Raw genomic sequence first — 21,242 nt, forward strand, 5'->3', positions numbered from 1 at the left:
TGCCACACCTACCCCAATTACCTCAGACACTGAATCCATCCATCTCATAGAGGGTCTTTGTCTCCTGCACTGTCTCGCCATCCTCCCAAGCATGACGTCCTTCTCCAAGGACTGGTCCCTCCTTGCAACATGTCCAAAGTATGTCAGATGAAGCCTCAGAATCCTTGCCTCCAAGGAGCAGCCTGGAGGCTCCTCCAGGATGAATCTGTTTGTTCTCCTAGCAAGCAGTCCATGGTATATTCAACATTCTGTACCAGCACCACAGCTCAAAGGCATCTATTCTCCTTCTATCATTCCTAGTCATTGTCCAACTCTCTGATGCATAGCGAGTGATTGTAAAGACCATGGCCTGTATCAGGCCCACCTTAGTCTCCAGACTCATACCATTGCTCTTCAATACTTTGGAGAGGTCCCTAACAGCAGACTTTCCCATCACAATACGTCTTTTAATTTCCTGGATGACGGTACCAAGAGTGTTGAGTGTGGAGCCAAGCAAACTAAAGCTGTTTACAATCTCAATCTCTTCACCATCCATCATGAAGCTGCCAATAGGCCCAGTAGTGAGAATCTTTCTTTATCTTCTTGATGTGGCACTTCAGTATCTGTAGATGGATAAATGAACAACTTTGTTAATCTAAATTTTAATATCAGATTTTTAGGTAATTTTGCTATAGCTTACATTTCCCCCCTTGACGACAGTCAGCCAAAAAGAGAGAAACTAGAGAAAAACAATCAGAATGGAAAATTCATTAAAATTCCCTGAGTAATCTGCTCAGAGAAGAATCTTTTCCCAGCATAATGGTGAAACCAGAATTTTTTGATGTGATCTTACAGCGACTAGATGGATGTTTCCATCCAGAATTTTCCTCCTCAACATCTATTAGAAAATATAAAAGAAAAGAGTGAAATCACTGATTGCCAGGAGTTGTGAAGTGTGGAGATAGTTGCACATACATTTCCACGCGTATTTTGCGGGGATAGGAAGGGGTTGGTGTATTGAATCATGAAGCAGTAACAAGAACTGCTTTCTCATCTGGGCTGGGTATGAGAGAACCGCACAACAATGCAGGCAGGCACTGGCCCTGCAGGTGTGCCGTCAACACCATCACAAAGAAACATTATTCCCCGGACGCTTTGGAGTGCCTCATCATTTGTGCTGAGACACAGAGAAGTAAACACATGCCTGGTGCTGGCTCTGCCTCTGTGCTCCCCCAGCCTGGAGTGTGAATTGGGTCCGAGCAGAGCCAAGGGGGGGAAGGGGTTTATCAGCCAATTTTCCCTGTCAGCTGATGTATGAAGGGCTGGGTTATTATGGCATCAAAATAGGAGAAAAGGGAAAAATATCTTGGTAAAGACGTTAGAAAATCCTCTCACATTTTCTCTGTATCCATTGTATTGTTTTTGTAATGATAACTGTAAAAACAGGGCTAGATTTTTTTGCTCTGTGTTAGAGGAAAGAACTTTATTTTCATTTTCTCTGCCCGTGTCGAGTTGGTATTTAGACATGGCTAAGGATTGCATTGATTTTATTGCCTCATTTTAAAAGCTGTCAAAGATCAAGCTCACCTCCCAGAGACCTTAACTTACCATAGTGACTGATAGCACAACAGAACGCCAAGCCACATCTGAAAGGGAAAAGATTTGTTTTTCCTACCCTTTCCTACCCCGCTGTGGATGGTTGGTTGATTCTGACTCTATTGGTAGCCCTATTGGACAGAGGACACACGCACCATAGGGTTTTTGGAGACCACCGCTATATCTTTCTCCCACAGAGCTGTTGCTGATTTGAACCACCAACCTTTTGCCTAGAAACCCAGCATTTAGCCCACTGTGCAGCCAGGGATCTTCCTGCAATGCTAAGCCAAAGTCAGTGTGAGATTGTGGGATATAAACTGAGTCTCGACTTTACCAAGGTCCTGCTGATTTTCTAGGCGTTTACGTTCAACTTCTGTATTCCTTGAAAGTTGTGTAAACGGCAAGCAGTCTTGTTATAAAATAGCAACCTCCACATTTGCATTTTTGTTTGTCCCCACCCAAATGGAGCACTAGTCATGGTGCCACAGCCATGAAGCTTAGAAAACCATTTTCAAAGTTAATGACAAATATGGTCACAGACAAAACTAAGGAGCCACTAGCAAGTTCCTTTACAATTTGGACATTGTGTAACATCACCGGTGTTTAACATAAAAGGACGTCTATTATCACCAAGCAAGTCAGAAGACATTTCAACTTCGGGATACACGTTAGTAATAGAGAGAATGAAGCCCTTCTTTAGCCGTGCGTTTTGCGTATATCTGGGAGAAATGTTCCGTGGGCATTTTGCTGATAGAACAAGTATTTTGTACGTCTCCATAAATGAAGAGATGTGCGCCGGCACCAGGTCTGAGCAGCTGTGTACTGATTCACATTGTGGTTGGTTGGCTTTTTAAAAAACTTTTTATTTTTCTTTTTTATTATATCTTTTATTTATTATTATTATTAATTTTAATGAAAATTTACAGAGACTTTGGATTTCCATTCATTCATTGTTGCACTTTTCTCCCCGCCCAACCCCCCCCCCCAGTACACTACCCTCTTGGAAAAGTAAAAGAAAAATTATTTCTTTGTTTTACAATCACTACCCCCAAGTCCACTCCACTATGCAGCCTTCGCTCTGGACTCCTGTCATGACAATAATACCTAATCGTACATCCCTTTTAAACAGTTCTCTCCCTCATATGTTTCAATGGAGTATACATTCTTTATCCCATCTTTCTCAGTCTCCTCCCAACGCTGATTTCAGTCTCATTTCGCAACAGTGGCACTATGCAGTATTTGTCCTTTTATGACTGAGATATTTCACTCAGCATACTGTCCTCCATGTTCACCCATTTTGAATACTATTTCATGAGTTTTTCAAGGCAGCATAGTATTCCATTGTGTGAATATACCATAGCTTCTCTATCCATTCGTTTGGGGTCAATAATCCATTCCTAATCTGGAGTCCTTGTTGAAGAAAATGACAAACATGATAGTTGGCGACATAGGCTACATGACCAAAGCAGTCTTTACCACATGATGTCAGGATACGTCCAGGAGGAGGACCACAGATGCTTATGGCATTGCTTAAAGCCAAATGAGATAGTTCTGTTTTGGCTTTTCACATTTTTCCTTTCTTTATCTCAGAAGACAGCAATACATTATGAATGTAACAACATGACAGTCACACAGTTTTTCAGTCAGCCCAAGGTTTCTGTGTGTATCCCTGAAGCTCAGAGCAGTGTGATGGGTCCCGAGAGGTCAGAGGCTAAAGCTTTCTCCACAGCCACATGTTCCTTTGATGTTTGGGTTATTGAACACAAACATGCCGGATAATGTGTCATCTACATCATCCACTAATGTTCCTAGAAGGCTGAGCTGTGTTTTCTTTTGATGACCACTCTGATCCGTCTTGAGCAACTTCCTCATCAGAATCTCCTTGTGTCTTCGTATATTCTAAAGCATCAGAAAGGCAGTTGCAACCTCAAGTTCGAAAACCAACTCTCACACCTCTGTGTTCAGGCTTATCTTATTTTTATTTTTTTAATGGAGATTTTAAAGAGAGTTTATAAAGAACTTGGATTTCCATTCATTCATTGTTGCACATTTTCCTCCCTGCTCCCCCTCTCCCCAGCTCACTTTTTTTGGGGGGGGGGAGCTTTTTCATTGTTATACAGTCTCCTACTACCAGACTGCTTTACTATTCAGCTCTTAATTCTGAACTCTTGTCATGCCAATAATACCTAATCATATATTCCTTTTATACAGTTCTCTCATCTCTTTCAATGCTGAATACATTATTTATCCCCTGTTTTCTTAGTTTCTCCCCAACACCCATGTCAGTCCTGTTTTATAACTGTGGCATTATGTAGTATTTGTCCTTTTGTGACTTAGAAATTTCACTCAGCATAATGTCCTCCAGGGTTACCCATTTTGTATAATATTTCATGAGTTCTTTGTTTTCAGTGGTGCATAATATTCCATTGTGTGAATATACCACAGCTTCTCTATCCATTTATGTGTTGATGGGCACTTGGGTTGTTTCCAACTCTTTGCTATTTTGAAAACTATCTGCTATATCTTTAAGAAGTAGTTTCATCTTGTGCACTGCTGAAGGCATCAGGGTTAGGGCAGCCCAGCTGGTCATCTTCCTCTTGCTGATAGCCCAGACAATGGCTCAGAATAAGGAAGGCAACACCCTAACCACCCAGGGGCTTCTGGCCACAACTCGCAGCCCTCAGCCTCTCTTCATCGATAGAGGCGGACCTCCCAAATTATATAAGACAGCAATAATGTAATTAAGATCTAGGTCCACCATTTTGGTGACAGTCTCCAATATTAGAGTGAAAAACTCTTGAATAGTTTATAATAATGAGTAGGAGGCTTACAGGCCTAAACACTAAACATTATCATTTTCTTTAATGTTGTTGTTTTGCGCTGTCAAGCTGGAACTGACTCAGAGCTGAGCCTCCGGCAGGTTTTCAAAGGCTTTATTTAAGTGGGAGAAGATGGCCCATTTCTCTCCCACAGAGCAGCTGGTTGATGCAAACCACATACCTTAAAACTGGTAGCAAAATGTTTTGACAGGAGGCCACCAGAGCTCCCTCTTTTAAAATTAGTGAGGACAAATTGTCTTGATTCCCCTCTCTCCTTTTTCCTTCTCAAGTTGTTGAATCTTGATCTCAAGCTTCTTTCCTTCTTGGGTTGATGGTAAAACTTCCTCTCATGTGCTTCAAGCCTGCTGGCAGGAGGTACCCGTCCTTGGAAAGAGACATTCTTTATGCTGGGAAAGGTTGAGGGTCACAGAAATAGTTAAAGACCCTCAACAACACGGATTGACACAGTGACGGGAACAGTGGGCTCTGGTATGATCCTGAGGATGGTACAGGTTAGGGCAAGGCTCCTGTCTGTGGTCCAGAGGGTCACCATGAGTTGGAGGTGATTCAAAGTCACCTAACAAACACTTGGGAAGGAACAAAAACCCAATGACCTGGATGTTAGCACCCAGATGTTCTATCCACTTCAGCGTGACTGATCCCAGTGCAATGACTGTCAGACTGACAACATTCTGGGAACATCACAGCAGATCTAAACTGTTCCTACTCAGTGTCCCTTCCTTCCACTTCTTCGTTTGTGCCAGACCTGTTGACAGCCAGAGGCTCTGCCCGTTCACACTGTATCTTCATCTTCATCTTCATCTTCATGTTACAGGCCATTCTTTACAGGCTCTCACCCATAAATCTCTTAGATGTGCATTTCTGTCTTGTTACTGGCTTCTCAGATATTCTTAATCAATCCTTATATTATTATTTTTAGGAATGGTGAGGGAAATAGGATATTAGCCAATTCCTTGTCAGTGTTTATATGATCATATTTCAGTAATTATTTATCTTTGCCTAAATACGGTGCTGAATTTCCTCCCATCATTTAATGGTCATGTGTCACATGGCGTTCTTAAGGAACCTTGACGGTCCCATGTTAAATGGTTGTCTGCTGACAGACTAGCAGTTCGTACTCACTCCAGCTTTACAGGGGAAGACTCGGTGATCTCCTTGGTTATTCCAACTCGTGATGATACCGTCTTCCCCATCGAGTTTCCGAGGCTCTAAATCTGTACTAGAGGAGATGTCTCATCTTTGCCCAGGAAAGCAACTGGGGGATTTTGTTCACTGACCTTCCGATTAACAGCCTCAAACAAAATGCACGCCATTCCCAGAGCAAGGCTGTCACTTTGGAGGCTAAAGTGCTCTTGATTCAATACACAACATTTTCAGTTTTCTCATAAGCTGTGAAGGTTGGCTGATGAAAAAGGAAAACTAATCAAATTGGTGCTTTAGATTCATGGTGTTGATAAAAATATTTAATATATCAATGGGCTTTCAAAAGAACAAGCCAATCTGTGCTGTAGGGAGTGAAGCCAAAATGCTCCTTAGAAGCGAGGATGGTGAATCTTTATCTCACATGTGCTGAACATGTTCTGGAGAGACTGGTCCCTAGAAGACACCACAGTCGGTCAGAGAAAATGAGCAAGACCTTCAGCAAGATGAAACAATCCAAGTGCCCATCAAGAAATGAATGGATAGAGAAGCTCTGGTACATTCAATACAATGGAATACTCTGCAGCATTGAAAAACAAGGAACTCACGAAATATTATTAAAAATGGGTAACCCTGGAGGACATTATGCTGAGTGAAATATCTCAGTCACAAAAGGACAAATATTGCATAGGGCCACTATTGTAAAATGGGACTGACATTGGGGTTGAGGGAAGACAGAGAAGGAGGGGATGAGTGATGTGTATTGCATGGAAACAGATGAGGGAGAGAACTCTTTAAAAGGGGTGTATGATTGGGTATTAGTGGACTTGGGGGAGAGATTGCATAACAGTGCAAGAGTTTTTCTTTTCTTTTTCAAGGAGAAGAGTGAATGCAGGGCGGGATGGGCAGAGAGAAAAGTTCAATAATGAAAGAATGGAAACTCTAAACTTTCATTAAAATAAAAAAAAAGATGGCTTGACAGAGTGGCTTCAACAGTGGGCTTGGGCAGAGCGGAGGCTGTGAGGAGGAGGCACCATCAGGCACAGTACTGCTCTGTTGGACACAGAGTCACTATGTGATACAGGCAACTCAATGGCACCTAACAATGGCCAAAATGTAGTGAGTAACGTGCTTTGCTGTTGTTAAGTGCTGTCCAGTCAACTACAGCTCATAGTGGCCTCGTTGTTGGTACGTGCCTTCAAGGAGGAACACTCATAACTGACCCTCCAGAGGGTTTTCGGGGGCTGTAAATTGCACAGGACGAGAGTACTTACATTTCTGGGGCAGCTGTGGATTTGAACCATGTGCCTTTCAGTTGGCAGTGCAGCCTTTTACCAGTAGACCACCAGCTCCCTATGAACAGCAGATTGAAGCGTCTCTATCTTGAACCGTCCTCACAGTTTCAGGTCATGTTTAAGCTCAGTTACAGTCACTACACGGAACAGACCCTTATTTCTATGTCACGCTTCTGCTCCCATAGCATGGGCTTCCCTGTTTGTGGCGCGTCTTTTTCTTGAGCTTGTCTTGATATCCTCATCCTCAAATGTAACAAACTTCTCTTCTTCAATACTCATTTGTCCCTGTCCCCAAGGCCCTAAGTGAGCATTCTTTAACCTAATAGGGGACACCTCAAGTACGAAAGATGGAGAGTCAGTGAAAGAGAAGACCCTCAATGCGACGGCTTGACTGTAGCAGCAACAATAGCCTCGAGCAAGACAGAGATTGTGAGGATGGCACAGGACAAGGTAAGGTGTAGACCTGCTGTTCATAGGTCGCTATGAGTGGTGGTCAGCTTGACGGCACCTAACAACAACACATGTTTTCGTTTTGTGATTTAATGAGTTGGTGTTATGTGCTGTTGAGTCACCTGAGACTCATAGTGACCCTGTGAACACCAGCTCTATCCTGTGCCAATCTTATTGTCTCTGACACACGTATCCCCATTACCCCAGTCACTGAGTAAATCCATCTCATCGAGGGTCTTCCTCTCTTGCCCTGTCCTTCCACCCTCCCATGCATAACGTCCCTCTCCAAGGACTGGTCCTTCCTTGCAACATGTCTAAAGTATGTCAGACAAAGCTTCAGAATCCTTGCCTCCAAGGAGCAGCCTGGTCTCACCGTCTCTAGGACAAACTAGGACAAACCTGTTTGTTCTCCTGGCAGTCCATGGTATATTCAATACTCTTCTCCAGCACCACAGCTCAAAGGCATCAATTCTCTTTCTATCATCTCTAGTCATTGTCCAGCTTTCTGATTCATAGCATTTAATGAGTAGCTTCTTTAATTTCTAAGAGGTTTTCTTAAGTAAATTTAGATGCCTGAGAAAGAAATCTATACCATACTGCAGGCTGATTCAGCATTGAACTTGGAGAATATATTATGTCCATAATACAATAGTTCTTTTGCAACGTCTACAAAGCTCCCATATTTCAAAGCTTGAGTGTGTCTGCACCTAGCCAGTGATTGGCAATTGCCGGGCTGTTACCTTCTAATTTAGAATATAAGCTTGTTTCTTACATCCAGAAGCAGATTATTATATTTATGTGCTCCATTGGGAAGAGTTAATCTGTTTTTTCAGTCCTGAAGTAACAGTCATGATACCGTTTAATCTACTCACAAAACAGTGCAAGTGACCGCTTCTAAAATAAGCATGCTCTTGCCAGCAGTTCATGGTTTCTTGTTGTAGTTCTCTAAGTGGCCAGCAGGTAGCAGCAGAGGCTAGTTTTAGTTGCAGTCTGAAAAGTTTGATCCTTTCTCATCCCGCTTCTCACCTCCATCCCTCTTTTCCATTCCTACTTTTCCTTTTCCTTCTCTTTCTTCCTTCTTTCACCTATCTCTCCATTTTCTTTTCTAATGACACGATTAAATTGTCCAGTTATTTATTTTTAAATGTAAGAGCTGGATCTTGTAATAAAATGTACATGGAGATATTTGATGTCAAATAATGTCAATAATATCCACAAATTAACTCTGGTAATCATGAAAAGTTAGCCACAACGCAGAGAAGCCTAGAGTAACACTGCCAACAGGAAATGGTGAGCTTACAGCCTGATTAACAAAAATGACAGCAAAAAACAGACTTGGGTTTAAAAATACACAAATTATTTTTGAGATTATACTCCACTCGCAAAGCTTGCGCACATGACCTCCTTTGGGGTCTACATTTGGAACTGTGGATGGGGAAAATCGGCTTTTCAATTACAGCTCTCATCAGTAATTCGCTGTGCCCAGGCCTACGGCTGTGTTTCTTTCTTTAATGTCCTCGTAAGTGATAATCTCACAGCTGTGCTTTGTACAGTGAACTACATAAGCATCTATATTGAGATTTCATGCCTGCATAACATAAAAGGAAGAAAAAAAAAGATCCGTCAAGAATAGTCCCTGTCCTTCCCCAAGCCATACAATAGAACTAATGAAGGCCTCTCAGAAGGGCTTTGTGGGGGGAACAGCTGGAAGCTTTGATTAGCTGTCCATAAAGGAATTACCCTCAATAAAAGCTTATTTTGAGGTATAACACAACTTTAGTTTTGAGATATTAATATCTTTAATAATATACTAGCAAGTCATCATGAAGAATTAAAAGAGATTCTTAGCCCAAAATCTGTCCACTGCCAACAAGTAGAACATGATAGGCATTGATTTTTGCATTGCCATGGTCTTCACAATCACTTGTTATGCATCAGAGAGTTGGACAATGACCAAGGAGGATAGAAGGAGAATTGATGCCTTTGAGCTGTGGTGCTGGAGAAGAGTATTGAGAATACCAGGGACTGCTAGGAAAACAAACAGATTTCGTCCTGGAAAGGGCTAAACCAGGTGGCTCCTTGGAGGCAAGGATTCTGAGGCTTCGTCTAACATACTTTGGACATGTTGTGAGGAGAGACAGGTCCTTGGAGAAGGAGTTCATGCTTGGGAGGGTGGAGGGACAGCGCAGGAGGGGAAGGCCCTCTATGAGGTGGATTGATTCATTGACTGGGATAATCGGGATGGGAGTGTCAGAGACAGTGCGATTGGCACAGGACAGAACAGAGTTTAGGGCTGTTGTACATAGGGTCGCTATGAGTCGCAAGCGACTCGACGGCACATAACAACAACAACAACATTTGAAGGTGAGTGTTCTGAGTTATGTAGGAAGTGTTTTGAGACGTTAACTGGTTTAAGTCCTATTGTGGGGATACTATACGGTGTTCTATAGTAGAACTTTCTTATCAGTAATTTGGATTTAGAATACTGCAGTTCTGTTTTAATTCAACAAGTTTTTACTGTAGGTGACAAGGATGGCAGAGTCTGTGCTCATCTAGGATTTGTGGTATGGCAGACAAGACAGACAGAAGCTGATGGGAACAGATTTTTCAAATAATTCTATTGTGATAAGTGCTATATCACATGCAGGAAAAATCTTGCTGAAGATTTTAAAAGATGGCTGGCGCAGTATGTCTGTAGTGCACTGTTGGAAATTGAAACTGAATTCAGAAGAGAGTATGGAATGAAGGATATTATTACTGATGTCGAATGGATCTTGGCTGAAGACAGAGTATTAGAAAGATGTTTCCTTGTGTTTTACTGACTTTGTAAATATGTTTACCTGTTTATTTATTGTTTTATCACAATAAATTATAGGTACTATTGAGAAGAATGGTAATTTCAGAACACTTAACTGTAGTCATGAGAAATCTTACATAGACCCTGAAACAGTCATTTGAAAAGAACAAGAGGATCCTGTATGGTTTAAAATTAGGAGCGATGTGTCAGAACCATGTCCTTTCTCCATACTTACTCAAGATACACGAAAAGCAAATAATTCGAGAATTTGGACTATATGAAGAAAATGTGGCATCAAGCTTGGAGGATGTTCAACAAACTACGTTAAATAGATGACACATCATTCTTATAGGAAGTGAGGATCCGTTTTTTTAAATAAAATTTTTTATTTTAATTTTAACAGAGGTTTACAGAAAAGTTAGATTTTCATTCATTCATTGTTGCACATTTTACCCCCAACCCCTCTTCTCCCTCTCCAAGCTGACTTTTTTCACTATTTTATTTACAAAATTCTAATACAAATTTAAACAAATTCTTTCAATTTCCCTCACTCCCCCGACCCATCAAATTAATTGTACAACCCAGTGATTAATCCCCTCTCCCCCCTGTACATCGACATCCCTCTGCTTCCAGCCTCTCCCTCTCTCCTGGATCCTTATACTCCTACAATAACAGTTTTATGCAACATTTATCCTCTGGGACTGAATTAGTTCACTTCGCATAATGCTCTCCAGTCCCTCCCCAGTTAGATAATAATTTCCAAAATTCTTGTTCTTGCATGCTGCATAGTATTCTGTTGTGTGAATATACCGTAATTTCTTAATCCATTCCTTTGTGGTTGGACATTTGGGCTATTTCCATGTTCTTGCGGTGGTGAATAATGCTGCTATGAACGTTGGCGTACAAATCTCAGATTGTGCCTCAGTTCTCATATTCTCAGGGTATATTCCAAGTAGTGGAACAGCTGGGTCATATGGAATTTCTATGTTCAGCTTTTTTGAGGAAGCGCCAAACTGCCTTCCAGAATGGTTGCACCATTTTACAATCCCACCAACAATGTAAAGAGTTCCTTTCTCACCACATCCTCTCCAACATCTATTACTTGCTGCCCTGTTAAACTTTGCCACTCTTACTGGAGTGAGATGGTACCTCATTGTGGTTTTGATTTGCATCTCTCTTATTGCCAGTTATTTGGAGCATTTCTTCATGTGTCTGTTTGCAATTCAAATACCTTCCTCTGTGAAAATTCTTTCCATGTCTTTTGTCCATTTTGTAATTGGGTTATCAGTCTTTTTCTTGTGGAGGCCCAGGAGTATTCTGTAAGCTTTTGTTATAAGACTCTTGTCTGAGATGGTATTGCCCAATGTTTGTTCCCAGTCTATAGGTCTTTTTCTTCACCCTTTTGGAAAAAGGTTTTGATGTGCACAGAGATTTCTGTACACATCAAAAACTTTTTCCCCCCAACAGATAGGATTTCTTAAAGTACTTCCTGAAGATCAAGACCACAGCCTTCCACATAAATTGTTTCTAAATGTCAAGAAAACAAACACCAAAAAAATAAAGCAAACATCTTCACAACTCGAACAATAGGTATCAATGGCCTCTCGAAAGTGCTGAAGGACAATGATGTCTGTTTAAAGATTGTAATGGGCCTGACCCAAGCCATGGTATTTTCAGTTGTGTTATATGCATATGAAAGCTGGACAACAGGTAAGGCCGAGCAAGGAAGCATCGATTCATTTGAATTGTGGTGTTGGTGAAGAGGACTGAAACATCACGGACTGTCAGAAAACCAAACAGCTCTATCTTAGAGAAAGTGCAGCCATGGTTCTCCTTAGAGATAAGGAAGATAAAGTTGGTTTTACATACTCCATCTCCTTGCCTGTTTCAGGAGGTACAAGTCCATGGGAAAAGACTTCATCCTGAAAAGAGTAGGTCAAGAGTCCAGAATGAGAGCTTCATGGGGGAGTGGGCTCGGGGGTGGGATTGTATAATAATGGAAGTATAATATTTTATAATTTTATTTTATTGATTGATTGTTTACTTTTCAAAGAGAAGAGCCAACTGGAGGGGAGGGATGTGCAGGGAGGAAAATGTACAACAAGGAATGAATGGAAATCCAAAGTCTCTATAAACTTTCAGTAAAATTTCTATTAAAACAAGAAAAACGAAAACAAACCAAAAAAGAGTAGGTCAGTGAAAGTAAGGGTAGGCTTTAACCATGTGGATTGGCACTGGTGGAGACGGAGAGGATGACAAAGGATAAGACAAGATTCAATCTGTTGTTCGTAGGGTGTCCATGAACCTGTCAGCCTGTCGGCAACTAATATCACCACCGCCACCAAGTGCTCCCAAGGAGACCGACTGCCCATTGGCATTGAGTGGATGCTAACTCATCCAGAGTCTGGAGAACAGAGCAGAACTACTTTACGATGGCTCAAGGCTATAACCCTTTCCCCCCACAGAATAGCTGTTTTATTTGAGCCACAGATGTTTTGGTTGACATCGGATTGCTTAACTACTGTGCCACCAGGGATCCTTAAGAAACAGAAAGAAAGGCAAAGTATTTAAAAACACGCGTGAAAGGCCTTGAGTATGATCTCAGACAGGGAAATGGAACAGATAGCTTCCCTCTGTGAGAGAAAGGAAAATCCATTAGTCTCAGGCAGCAAGTCAGAGTGAGGTTTGATTATTGTCTCCAATGTATAATTAAATGGGGAAACTATGATTAAGCAAGATGTAAAACCTTAAGTAATATGGCACACTCAGTTATTGTATGGAATAATAAATGTGGTAAGGTAAGTATGAGATACAGCAGCTTCATTTGAAGGGTGGTATCTTCAGTTCCATGCAAAAAAGGTTTTTCTCTAATCATGGTAAGCCTGTCAAAGTGTGGCCTTACTTCTCAGGCAAAGAGGAGCCACATATTTCAAATAATGTCAGTGTCCATGGACTTGTTTTCACGAAGTCTCTCTATAACTTATAGATTGCGAAGGTATTTTTTTAAAAATATCACATTTTATGAACAGAATCTAGCTGGCTTTTATTTGCCTTTTCTCTACAGATTTTGTTTCAGCTTTGAAACCCTTAGATGACATCTGTTTTAAATAGATTTTGAAAGATAGTACAGTTTTTCATTGGAAGGTATACTTCATTCACAAGTAGTGTGGAAGAGTGAAATTAATATACTCATCTAAATTTAAGCTAATTGCATTCTGATGAAGAAAAGATAACAAGAAGATTGCACAGCAATACATAATTTAAATATTTTTGTTAATGGAAAAAATAGCAAGAATAGCTTAACATTCGCCCAAAATAGTGAATTATAATATTATAAATATACATATAAAAATACACGTGACAGACAGTTCAACAGACTAAGGCGGTGGAGGTCACTCTGGTGAAGAGGTTGTTGTTGTTGTTGTTGTTGTTGGGAGAGCGCTGGGGAATCTCTTCCAGCCTTAGAAACCCAATGGGGGCAATACCCTGAGTTGGACCCAACTGGATGATAAGGTCCAGCATCTCACTAGTAGTGGGTGGTGTGGCCGTTGGGATTCCCTCAGGTGGGGGGAGGATGGCAGGTTGTTTCTGAAAGGTCACAGGCCTGACGACCCTAAGGTGTAGTTCTCCTCTGCACACAGGAGTTGGAAGAGACTCAAGGCAACTAACACCACCGCTGTATAAATTAGTAAGGGAAATGACGGACGTGGGGACAGAGGGGCATTTAAAACCACAGTAATCACATGTGCGAAAAAATGAGTTCTGATACCAATGGGAAAAGATTGTTGTTACTGTTGTTGTGCGCCTTGGAGTCAGAACCGACCCATAACTGACCGTTCCATGGGTTTTCAGGGCCAGTTCATCACACAGGAGGAGACTGACCATCTTTCTCTTTGGAGCAGCTGGTAGATTTGAACTGTGTGCCTTTGGAATTGCAGCACAACTTCTTGCCTCAAGGCTACCCGAGCTCCCTAAAGGGAAAGGATAATAAATTTATTTTAGGAAGAAGATTGACATACATAGCAAAAGTACAAAGAAAAATAATCTAAAATGAGATAAAACTGGGCTAACAGCAGAGAACTGTTTCACTTTACTCCAACATCTATGTTAGAATTTGAAGACTTGATTTGATCACATAGTAAATGAGTATTAGACTCATTTATAGCTCCACAGTGAGAATATTTGTAAGTAACTGTCTTTCTAATGTTTTCAGGTGTGTGTCTAATTCACTTGAATGTTAGAAACAGAGTTTCTCACAAATCCATCAGCATCTGGACTCATCATATCCTCTTCCACCTCCATAGGATTTGACTTGATGACACTTAACCACTGCTAAGTGAGACTAGTGTTGTTATAATTGGAGAAACATTCTTTTACTTTGTATATCATTCTTTGTCAATTTGCTGTACTGAGGTAATCAGGGTTTGCTGTGATGTTGAACCTTGTGCCATTGGGTATCAAATGCCATAATGGTCTCTAAATGTGGACAGTGCTTGGTGGCGCTCTCAGATGTAAAGCAGGTTTGGAAGCAGGAGTGGCATCCACTTCCTAAACCACATGCCTCTGGAAACTCTATGAACTTGGAGAAATGGTGGTAGTTATAGAAAGTCCTCTGGTATTTTGTTCATAGAGTTGCTATGAGTTGTACACAACTTGATGTCAATCAACAACAAGAAACTATCAACGTACTTGGTATTACATGAAACATCATGGAGGTTATAGCCTAAATCTCATGGTATTGTCTGATCTTTAATTAGAAGCTAACTAACATATGCAGTTTTCCCCCAGTCACATTCCTGCCTCTTGGGGATTGGTGGTGTGCTCCGTAGGGAGTTATACCATCAAACTGAAGATGTGCCTCTGTGGGGGTTCGAATCCATCAGTGGCCCTGCAGGAGGGCTCCATAGGAGAAGGATGAACAGTGTCCTTCCTACAAAACCCCACTGGAGGGTCAATTACAAGCTGCTTCTGGCTTCACAGCAATGAGAGAGAGTGTTAAAGAACTAGAGGAGATAGTTGGCAGTAATTATAAATTGGTTTGAAATCTGAAGAAACTTTGTAGCTCTTTTATTTACTGACATTTACATAATGACTTTCTTCTCTTCCATTTATTCCCAGATAATTTAGAATATTTCTTTTTTTAAAATATAAAATTATTAACAACCTCAATGGCAGGTCAGTACTGGGTCAATTCTGACTCGACAGTCTACAGCAACAACAACAACAACAGTATTTATTTGTATTTGTATTTCGTCTGACATACTTTGGACATGTTGTAAGGAGGGACAGGTCTTTGGAGAGGGACATCATGCTGGGTAGAGTGGAGGGACAGCGCAGGAGGGGAAGACCCTCTATGAGGTGGATTGATTCAGTGACTGGGGTAATCGGGGTAGGTGTGTCAGAGACAGTGTGATTGGCACAGGATAGAGCAGGGTTTAGGGCTGTTGTACATAGGGTCGCTATGAGTCGCAAACGACTCGATGGCACATAACAACAACATAACTTCTGAAAACCCCCTGGCAGGTCAGCTATGAGTTGGTTCAGACTTGACAATGAGCAGGAACGTGTGTGTGTGTGTGTGTGTGTGTGTGACATATAACTACTCTTCCTCCTCATTGCCTTGGAGCTAGAATGGAACCAGTTCATACCTGACCCTCCACTGAGGGTGTTAGTTGTTAAGTACAGTGAAATCAGAGCCAAGCGACGGCCGACCATGTGGTGGGTTTTCAGAGGCAGTACATTTCATGGGAGACAATTGCTCATCTTTCTCCCCTGGAACAGCTGGACATTTTGAACCAAGTACCTTTGGGTTGGCAGTGCAACTTCTTACCACTAAGCCACCAGTGCTCCCTGGGGTTATGAGGCTGTAAATCTGTACATCATATGAGAGAAGATGGCCTATATTTCTTTCTTGGAGCTGCTAGTAGATTCTAACCCTCAGAGAGGCCTACATTTGGTCTATGGATCATGCTACCAGGTTAAAGAAAATGAATTTTTGTTAATTATTAAAGAAATCTCTATATCTCCATCTCTATCTATTGATCGATTGATCTATTGATCTAGATCTAGATCTAGACATCTTGGAAGCAGGAGTGGCATCCACTTTCCTAAACAACACGCCTCAGGAAACTGTATGACCTTTCAAAAATGCCGATAGTTATAGAAAGGCTTGAGGCTTTTTGTTCATAGGGTCCCTACAAGTCCTGCTGACTTGATGGCAATCAACAACAGGATGGATAGATAGATAGATAGATAGATAGATAGATAGATAGATAGATATGATAGAGATAGAGATAAAGATAGAGATGTAGCTAGAAGCAGAGATACAGAGATGTAGAATCGCTCTCTATCTATATCAAGGTGATTTCTTTTCATAGTCACCCTACACATCAGAATAGAATCTGCCTCACAGGGTGTGCTAGACTATGAGCTTTATGGAGTTCATTTCTCCCATGGAGCAGCTGAAGGGTTAAACTTCTAGGTAAAGGAAATGGGAAAGATCTAGTGTGAAAGACAATGTATATAAACTATTTTTGTAAAAAATTTATTACTATTAATTTTAATGAAAATTTACAGAGACTTTGGATTTCCATTCATACATTGTTGCACTTTTCTCCCTGCTCACAGCTCCCACCCAGTACACTCTTCTCTTTGAAAAGTAAAAGAAAACTTCTTTCATTGTTTTACAATTCCTCCACTTCCTCTGTGAATGTATATGAACTTTGTAAGTAAATCAGTATAAAATAAAAAACAAAACCAACCACAACAAACCTTCTAGCCTTTAATTTAGTGGTTGATTGCTTAATCCTAGTACCAAAAATGCACACTTCTGCTCTCCCCCAACATATGCGTCCTAGGAAATTCTTGTTAATTACTTTTTAAGATAATACATGGAAGTGCAGATAACAGCAGGGAAGATTCCCCAGCCTCAAGACCACCTATGAGACTCTCACTGTGAGGGGCTGAACTTTGTTTCTCAGACATAGTAAAGTGTACCTTATGCTCATGAAGTTCCTTGTAAGGTTTATAGTCGTCCTGTGAACACAAATTCTTTAGACCAGGTTACTGTAATTCACACTAAGGTCTGGTGGCTTAGTGAAAAGCAATTACACTGCCAACACAAAGTTATGTGGTTCAAACTGACCAGTTGCTTTGTGGAAGAAAGATGGGCAATCTCTTCCCATGTGATTTACTGCATCTGAAAACCCACTGGATGGTCACCTATGGATCTGTTTTGATTCCATGGTGGTTGTTGTTGTTGTTGTTAAGTGCCTTTGAACCGTAGATGACTCACAGCGACCCTATGAATGAAAGACCTGAACACTTGTGCACTTGTGTTACTGTCATTGTTTCTCCAAGTTCATAGAGTTTCCGGACCCCATGGCACACAACAACTACAATTCTAGTAGGAAAGGAGAGAGAGATATTTGTCTGATTTTAACTTGTGGTTTTACTTATGGCAAAGCACACATAGTGGAGGTGACTGGAACAGAGACCACTTCCTCTCTGGGACTGAACAAGCCACAGCATGGAACTTGACGCCATTGTCTGGGTCTCCAATCCCTTTATGTCAAGGAGGAGCTATCCTCAAGGGCTAGAATCATCAGTCCAGTGGGTGAAACATTTGCATTTTTCCTTTAAAAATGTGCCTTCATATTTGGTGCTCCAACATCCTGGTTTACTAACCAGCGTTAGCTATGAACAGGACAAGGAAGGCCAAGGAGCAATTTACTGCAATCTCACCTATTCTAAGTTGACTTAACACAAATGGCTTTCAGTTTTAAGAGGGGAGCTCTGGTGGCCTAGTGGGAAGAAACTGCTGTAATCCCAAGGCACATAGTTCAAATCCACCAGCTGCTCTGTGGGAGGAAGATGTGCAATCTCCTCCCGTGTGATTTACAGCCTCCAAAAACCCACTGGAGGGTAAATTATAGGTTGGTTGTGACTCAACAGCACACAACAAAGACATTGCATATGAAATACTATTCTTAAATTCTTCTCCTCCCTCCTGAATGGGGTTTTTTATTTTTGTGGGGTTTTGTAAAGCGGGAAAGATTTTATTGTTTTTCATTTGTTTTCTTTTTTAAATAAAAGTTTTATTTTATGCTGGTTTGTTTTCAAAGTTCATATGCATTGTTTTTCATACCAAATCTTTTCCATTTACTTTACCCGTCCCTCCCTCTACCCATCAAAGTGTGTGATTCTGCGATTACCCCCGGCCCATCCTCACCCCTCTGCTCCTCCCCTCCCTTCCTCGGATCCCCATACACATTTTACTATTTATCTTTCTTTTTAGAAAATAATGGTCTTATACAGTATTTGTCTTTATGGGACTGAGTTAGTTCACTCAGAATGATGTTCTCCAGACCCTCCCAAGTTAGGTACATACAGGAGTAATGATTTTCAAAATCACTACATAACTGTAGCCTTCAAGTTGGAGCTTGTAGCAGGGAGTTGCAAAATGAAAATTAATTTCCTCGTATTGCTGGTTGTTTCTAGGTGCTGTATTCCTCTTCTGATTTCTAACAGCCATATTTCCAATAAAACAAAATGCTACCTGGTCTTGTGCCAATCTCAAAATCATCATGTTGGCTGAGTTTGCAGTTATAGCTGTTGCGTTAGCCAACTCTGAGGGCTTTCTTCTCTTAGTTTGATAATCTTCTACCAAAAATGATGTCCTCCATGGACTAGTCATTCCTAAAACATATCCAATGTATGTGAGATGACATCTTAACATTCTCACTTCCAGAATATTCTGGCTGTCCCTCTTTCAAGGTAGATGTGCTTATTTTTATTTTATTTTATTATTTTTTTATTTGTGTGTGTGTGTGTGTGTGTACCATCAAATCAGATCTGACCAGTACAGGAGGAGATTGTCCCTCCTCCAGCAGAGCATCTGGTGGATTTGAACCATGTGTCTTTGGGATTGCAGTGCAGCTTCTTGCCACTAGGCCACCAGGGCTTCCTAGATTTGCTCATTCTTATGGCTGCCTTTCATTGGTGATATTTGAGAAGAGTACCGAAGAGCCCATGGACTGCCAAAAGAGCAAATACGTATGTCTTGGAGAAGGTGCAGACAGAGAGCTCCTTGGTGGTCAAGGTCGTGAAGTTCTGTCTCACATACTTTGGGCGTGTCACTAGGAGGGGTTACTTCTTGCAGAGGAACATTATGTTTGGGAAACTAGAGGTATGGTGAAGGAGAGAGAGAGAGACCCCCATGAGATGGACTGACAGTTTCTGCAGCAATGGGCTTGAGGTTGTCAGAGATTGTGAGGATGGCACAGGATAGGACGGGGCTCAGATCTCTTGGTCATAGGGTTGCTGTGAGTCAGACGTGACTTGATGGCACCTAACAACAGCATTGAAACTGCCTTATAGCTAACCCTGAGACAATAAACAACACAGGAGGAAATTGTCCATCTTTCTTCTATGGAGCCGCTGGTGGATTTGAACTGGAGACACTGGGCTGTACGAGGAGGAATGTGGCATCAGGATTGGTGGAAGAATCATCAACAACCTGCATTATGCAGATGACACAACCCTGACTGCTGAAACTGAGGAAGACCTGAGGCGCTTGTTGCAGAAGGTCAAGGACTACAGCCTCCTATAGGGATTGAAGCTCAACATCAAGAAAACAAAGATTTTCACCACTGGGACAATTGGCAGCATCAGTATGGATGGTGAAGTGATTGAGATAGTTAATAGTTTTCATTTACTTGGTTCCACAGTCAACAGTCTTGGTAACAGCAGCCAGGTAATCAGGAGACGAATTGCATTAGGCAAGTCCGCTGTGAGGGACCTCTCAAAGAGTACTGAAGTCCAATGACGTCAGACTGGAGACTAAGGTGCACCTGATCCAGGCTATAGACTTTGCAATTATGTTCTATGCATCAGAGTGTTGGACAGCGAATAGGGATGATAGAAAGAGAATTGATGCCTTTGAGCTGTGGTGCTGGAGAAGAGTGTTGAATACACCATGGACTGCTAGGAGAACAAACAGGTTTGTCCTGGAGAGGGTGAAGCCAGAATGTTCCCTGGATTCAAGGAATCTGAATCTTCATTTGACATACTTTGGGCATGTTGCAAGGAGGGACTGGTCCTTGGAGAGGGACATCATGTTTGGCAGAGTGGAGGGAGACCCTCAATGAGATGGATCAATTCTGTGGGTGGAGTGGTGGGAATGAATGTGTTTGAGATGGCAAGATTGGTATAGGATAGAATGGCGTTTAGGACTCTTGTACATAGGGTCGCTATGTGTCGCAAAAGACTCGATGGCACATAACAACCACCACCACCACCACCACCACCACCACCTTTGGGTTTGTTAGGTCTGCGACACTCACAACAATTCACACTAAAAGAGAAATATATGGGATATTTTATGATGTTTTATAATATTGAGAGTGTTTCAGAACTGCATGCAGATTTGAGAACTTCAAGGTGGTGAAAGTGGTTTTTGATTGATTGATTGATTGTTAACCTGACGTTTGGTAGTTTGAACTCACTGAGCAGCATTTAGAAGTAAGGATTTATGATTTGTGTCCGTAAACATAAAGCCAAAAAGCTCCCACTGGAGTTATTCTACGCCAGTAACACAGGGACTGACATTTTTCTTTTTTTAAAATAGGTTATTTTCGGGAGTAAGTGTAATTGGGACAACAGAGATATCCAATAAGAATGTCCCCCTCATTTTCCCAGTGGGATGATGGTGAGACCTGGCTGAAGAAGTTTCGGGGGATGGAGTTTAGTCTGAGTCTACACTGAAGCTATTGGGTTGCTTTAATGAAAGGGGCTTCATGTTTTAATTCACTTACTGCTAGATAACTAAGTGCTCTTATCTGAACACAAATACTACTGCTGTCAGCAGAAAAGATGCTATTACCTGCAACCTTTCCTGTAAAGGGCTGAATGGTCCTGTGGAGACAGACTCATTTTTCATCCCTGCAATGATTAATAGGAAACTAATGTCAGAGTGATTGAGAAAAGGCTTCACTCATGCTGGGTGAAACTAACTTGTGAGTGTGAGGTTGGGCTGCGAGCTGGATCTGGGAAAAGAGGGTACTGTTTTCACAGTTACCGGAGCTCACGAGAGGCCATGCTGTTTCTCAAGAGTGGGTTCCTGAGGTGTCTGTATGTGGAACCATT

At 41.5% G+C, this 21,242-nt stretch overlaps 1 pseudogene; it reads right to left on the reverse strand.

Moving 5' to 3' along the window:
* Positions 1 to 3,279: 3,279 nt before the first annotated feature.
* LOC102875411 overlaps positions 3,280 to 21,242 on the reverse strand; it is a 31,532-nt pseudogene continuing 13,569 nt past the window's right edge.

Source organism: Elephantulus edwardii, unplaced genomic scaffold (genome assembly GCF_000299155.1).
Source record: "Elephantulus edwardii isolate Elephantulus edwardi_28Jun2011 unplaced genomic scaffold, EleEdw1.0 scaffold00087, whole genome shotgun sequence".
Taxonomy (NCBI): Eukaryota; Metazoa; Chordata; class Mammalia; order Macroscelidea; family Macroscelididae; genus Elephantulus; species Elephantulus edwardii.